The sequence below is a fragment of the Aquarana catesbeiana genome, linkage group LG09, assembly GCF_042186555.1.
Source record: "Aquarana catesbeiana isolate 2022-GZ linkage group LG09, ASM4218655v1, whole genome shotgun sequence".
Lineage (NCBI taxonomy): Eukaryota > Metazoa > Chordata > Amphibia > Anura > Ranidae > Aquarana > Aquarana catesbeiana.
Window position 1 is genome coordinate 137,808,274 of NC_133332.1, and position 6,107 is coordinate 137,814,380.

The window sequence follows — 6,107 nt, forward strand, 5'->3', positions numbered from 1 at the left end:
CAGGTTTCTTTCTCTCTTTGGATGCAGAGAAGGCATTCAACAGGGTGTCTTGGGATTATATGGCTGCTGTCCTACAAACAATGGGCATAGGCCCATACATGCTCAGTCTCATATTTTCATTGTATGCCCAACCTTCAGCCAGAATTAGAGTAAATAACACCCTGTCGAATGCCTTCCCTATCCACAATGAAATGAGGCAAGGATGCCCCCTTTTCCCCATCCTCTTTGTCCTCACGCTCGAACCTCTTCTATGATCTATACGTCATAACCCAGACATACGGGGAGCATCCACTGGCCAAAGAGAATACAAATTAGCCGCTTACGCGGATGACATTCTCCTATCCCTCACTCATCCACATATCACAATCCCAGTACTACTCGAAGAATTTCGTAAATTTGGTTTGTTATCCAACCTTATAATTAACTTTACTAAATCTTTTGCTCTTAATGTCTCCCTACCTTCATCACTAGTTGATCACTGCAAAGCAAATTTCCCCTTTCAGTGGCAACCAGATTTCCCCTTTCAGTGGCAACCAGATGCACTCACCTATCTAGGAATACAACTACCCACAAAACTATCAAACCTGTATGCAAAAAATTACTTGCCGATACTAAACAAACTTACAGAAGACCTCAAAAATTGGAACCGGCCGATGTTCTCATGGTTCGGGAGAGCTGCAATTCTAAAAATGAACGCTCTACCACAAATCCTCTATATCTTGCAGACTGTTCCGATCCACATACCACCAACCTTCTTCAAATCCTACAGACACATCAGCTCTACCTTCCTCTGGGGGGCCGCAAACCTAGGATTAAATATGTACAACTAGCCTTACCCAAACACCTAGGAGGCATAGGTTTACCAGATCTTACCAACTACTACAAAGCTGTACATATGACCAGAATCCTGGATTGGAACCTCCACAAATCCATAAAAGATTGGGTTGGACTGGAAGACTCCTTCACGAATCTCTCGCTAGCATCATTGCCTTGGATTTTGGAAAGCATTTTCCTACCGAACTAAAGCCCCACCCTCTAATCAGACCAACAATCCAATGCTTTCACATGACTTGCAAACTGTCACGTACCTGGTAGGTGGAGCCCGGAATGCAGAGAACGGCCTCTTGTATACCTCTGAATCGAGAACCCCTGAAGGTGTGAACAGGGGCTCGGAAGTACAGAGGGGCACAAGTGCCTGACTGGAACACTGGAGTAGAGAGCTGGATCCTGTAGTCAGCAGGGAGGTGCACTGTAGTCCCGTAGCAGGTTGTAGACAGCAGGGAGGTGCACTGTAGTCCCGTAGCAGGTTGCAGACAGCAGGGAGGTGCACTGTAGTCCTGTAACAGGTTGCAGACAGCAGGGAGGTGCACTGTAGTCCTGTAGCAGGTTGCAGACAGCAGGGAGGTGCACTGTAGTCCTGTAGCAGGTTGCAGACAGCAGGGAGGTGCACTGTAGTCCTGTAACAGGTTGCAGACAGCAGGGAGGTGCACTGTAGTCCCGTAGCAGGTTGCAGACAGCAGGGAGGTGCACTGTAGTCCCGTAGCAGGTTGCAGACAGCAGGGAGGTGCACTGTAGTGCCGTAGCAGGTTGCAGACAGCAGGGAGGTGCACTGTAGTCCTGTAACAGGTTGCAGACAGCAGGGAGGTACAGACAAGCCAGGTCAAGGTACTGGGGGGCAGATCAGGTACAGGAGGGCAAACCAAGAGAATAGTCAGAGTCCAAGCTGAGATCGGGGCGGGCAGCAAACAGTTAAGTCAGGAACAAGCCAAGTAAGTACTGGATACAGAGAAGCTGGTAACAAGGGCAGCATTGGAACAGTCCCCTTTAAATAGCCTATCTTTGGCACCAAGTGTTGTTACAGGGGGCGCACGCGCACCCGCGTGCGCCCGTGTGCCACTATTGGCGCTATTGCGCATGCGCGTGCGCCCGTGCGTGCTATTAGTGCTATTGTCACTAATGGCGCTTCTATGCACAGGCATTCATTTAACCTTCAATGTGCTGGGATATTTACAAGAGGGCTTTTCCTGACACAAACGCTCCTCCATCTCGACAATCCAAGGCCCATTGACTCCAATCAGACTGAACCCAGACTTTCCCCCAGATATGCACACTTACTTCCTACTCAAAATTGGATCTTAGCTCACAAATTTTACAACCAAGAGAAACTCTCCTCGGCATCTCAACTTTCCTCTAAATTTGACAAACCTCAGATACCAGAATGGACATATCTCATGATCACACATTTCTTAAGAAACCTAGACAGGAAATTTTCCTGTTCCAGAGAATTGATTCCTTTTGAGCACCTTTTTTCCCAAAAAAGACCCCAGATGCACTTGATATCAGCTACACACTCCCTTCTCTTCACAGACTGTAAACCTAATAACTCGACAATGTGTACCGCTTGGGAAAGAGATCTGTCTATAGCTCTCTTGCCGGAAGAGTGGAAAAAAATGTATCTCAACATTCACAAGGGATCTATCAATGTGACTACCAAGGAGAATGGATTCAAAATCCAAACTCATTGGTACCGCACACCTGCCTACATAAAATCAATCCAGCAATTCCAGAAGAATGCTGGAGGTGTACAGACCAACCAGAAACCCTACTTCACATATGGTGGGAATGCCCCTATATCCAAACGTTCTGGACAGAAGCACACAGGATAATCACGCAAGTCACCATTTACAATCTGGAAAAAACCCCTCTCAATTTCTACTACACCACTCACATCTTTCACCTCGAACATATCACAAATCACTTGCCATGCACATGATCAACGCAGCAAAACAGTGCATTCCTACTCACTGGAAATCCCAAACACCCCCCTCCATCAAAGAATGGTTCAACAAAATCAACAGAATCGCTGAAATGGAAGAATTAATTCATGTAGCAAGAGACTCTCCACACAAATTCAGTATCAAATGGGCATGTTGGACACATTATAGAACAACAACTAAATACTCTCACCTTTTTTCCCCAAATCAGTAAAGACTTGAACTCAAATATCCTGACACTTACCAGTAAAATACATATATAGCTTCAACATTTTTTAACACAAACTCTGAAACTACTGAGTGAATTGACTTACCAGTTGCTCATAACGTTAATCAGCTGACATGGGTCTCGTGGGAGCCCCTTCCTGAGGAGGGAAGCAAGAGAGACACACAGATACTTCCATATCACAACATACTACCCTAATTTCAATATCCTCAATACCATCCCTCCGTCCTCCACTTTTCTCTCTCCTCTCTATATACCATTGACCTCCCCCTCCATTTTAGAATATACCCATCCCATACTCACTCCCCACAGCCTGCTCCACTTCTCCCCTACCCCCCCCCCGATAACTATATAACCTATATTTATTGACTTGAACAGGATGACACCGACAACACAAACCACATATATCCAGTCCTAAGTCCTTACTGTGACAGACCTAGCCGGGACAGAGGCTTTTGGAGGGGACTGAATGCCAGCCTCTTGCCTACCTATTATGGGCCCTGGCATTTGGGGGAATGGTGCTCGTTGTGAGCTGTATGCCTGGGGACCCTGGAAGTAATGTTACTTTGGATTCAAGTCCATGTCCCCCCAAAACACAAAACTCTGGGAACCCCGTATGTGCCATATTATAAATAGTGTCTGCTTCACAATGTTGTGTGTATATATTGTGTGTTGCCTCATGCGGTTGTGTACTATTTGCTGTGCTAGTTTGGGGTGGGGCTGTATTCCAATGTTCTATTGTGTCTGTCTGCCTTGGATATCACAGGATGTGTATCTCCATGGAGGGAGGGGGGATTCCTCCAACAGCTCTCCCTGCTGATAAGACTGTGTACTGATGAGACATTAAACACACCTGACCTGTGTGTCCATTGTCATTGGACAGCTTAACCCGCCCTGTTTTCCAAGGGTGGGGGGGAGTGTTTTGAAGTAGGATCTGTATAACTTTTTTTTCAAAAAAGAGTACCTGTCACTACCTATTGCTATCTAGGGATGAGCCAAACACCCTCCTTCTCAGTTTGCAGCAGAACTTGCGAACAGGCAAAAAATTCGGCAGAACACACGAACATCATTAAAGTCTATGGGACACGAACATGAATAATCAAAAGTGCTCATTTTAAAGGCTTATATGCAAGTTATTGCCATAAAAAGTGTTTGGGGACCCGGGTCCTGCCCCAGGGGACATGTATCAATGCAAATTTTTTTTTTAAAAACGGTAATTTTTTCAGGAGCAGTGATTTTTTTAATGCTTAAAGTGAAACAATAAAAATGAAACATTCCTTTAAATATCATGCCTGGGGGTTGTCCATAGTATGCCTGTAAAGTGGCACATTTTTCCCATGTTTAGAACAGTACCACAGCAAAATGACATTTCTAAAGGAAAAATTGTCATTTAAAATTGATCACGGCTGTAATGAATTGTCAGGTCTCGGCAATATAGATAAAACTCTTTGAAAAAAAATAGCATGGGATCCCCTCCAGTCCATTACCAGGCCCTTGTGGTCTGGTATGAATATTAAGGGGAACCCCAAACCAAAATTTTAAAAAAATTGCATGGGGGTCCCCCCCAAAATCCATACCAGACCCTTCAGGCCTGGTATGGATTTTAAGGGAAACCCTGCACCAAAATGTAAAAAGAAATGTCATAGTGATCCCCCCAAAATCCATACCAGACCCTTATCCGAGCACGCAACCTGGCAGGCCGCAGGAAAATAGGGGGTGATGAGAGAGCACCCCCCCTCCTGAACCGTACCAGGCCACATGCCCTCAACATAGGGAGGGTGCTTTGGGTTGTAGGGTCTCATCCCCACAACCCTTGCCCCATGGTTGTGGGGGTCTGTGGCTTATCGGAATCTGGAAGCCCCCTTTAACAAGGGGACCCCCAGATCCCGGCCTCCCCCTGTGTGAAATGGTAACGGGTACAAGTACCCCTACCATTTCACAAAAAAAGTGTCAAAAAGATAAAAGACACAGCTTGGGACAAAAATTAAAAATGTCTCTTGATGTCCATTCATCTTCTTCTATCACGCCGCCCGACGGACCGAAAAAGAAAAAAAAGCCGTGACCGAACTGCCTCCATGGGAGGCTCCCACCGAGTGATACGTCTTCGCTGTGACAGCTCTTATATAACTGAGGGCGGGGCCACACAGTGATGTAACTGTGTGACCCCGCCCCCTCTGATGCCATGGGGCTTCCCCATGGTTTCCACGTGGTGTCAGAGGGGGCAGGGTCACACGTTTATGTCATGTGGTGTCTTTTTTTGTGAAATGGTAGGGGTACTTGTACCCCATTACCATTGCACACAGGGAGAGGATGGGATCTGAGGGTCTCCTTGTTAAAGGGGGCTTCCAGATTCCGATAAGCCCCCTGCCCGCAGAGTCCCACAATCACCGGGCAAGGGTTGTGGGGATGAGGCCCTTGTCCCCATCAACATGGGGACAAGGTGCTTTGGGGGGCTACCTCAAAGCACCCTCCACATGTTGAGGGCATGTGGCCTGGTACGGTTCAGGAGGGGGGAGGCACTCTCTCGTCCCCCCTCTTTTCCTGCGGCCTGCCAGGATGCGTGCTCAGATAAGGGTCTGGTATTGATTTTGGGGGGGGACTTACACCTTTTTTTTATTTTGCCGCAGGGTTCGCCTTAAAATCCATACCAGATTCAGGTCTGGTATGGATTTTTAGGGGGACCCCACACCATTTAAAAAAAAAAAAAAATGTGGTGCAGAGTTCCCCTTAATATCCATACCAGACTTGAAGGGCCTGGTATGAATTTTGGGGGACCCCTACTCAATTTTTTTTTTAAACTTTGGTTCAGTTAATATTCATACCAGAGCCAAAGGGCCTGGTATTGGACTGGGTGGGGAACCCATGCCATTTTTTTAAATGAGTTTTATCTATATTGCCGAGACCCGACAATTCATTAGTGCGTCACTTTACAGGCATGCTATAGACACCCCCCAATATTTAAAGGAATATTTAATTTTTATTGTTTTACTTTAAACATCAAAAAAATCACTGCTCCTGAAAAAACAGCCATTTAAAAAAAATAAAATTACATTGATACATGTCCCCTGGGGCAGGACCCAGGTCCCCAAACACTTTTTATGACAATA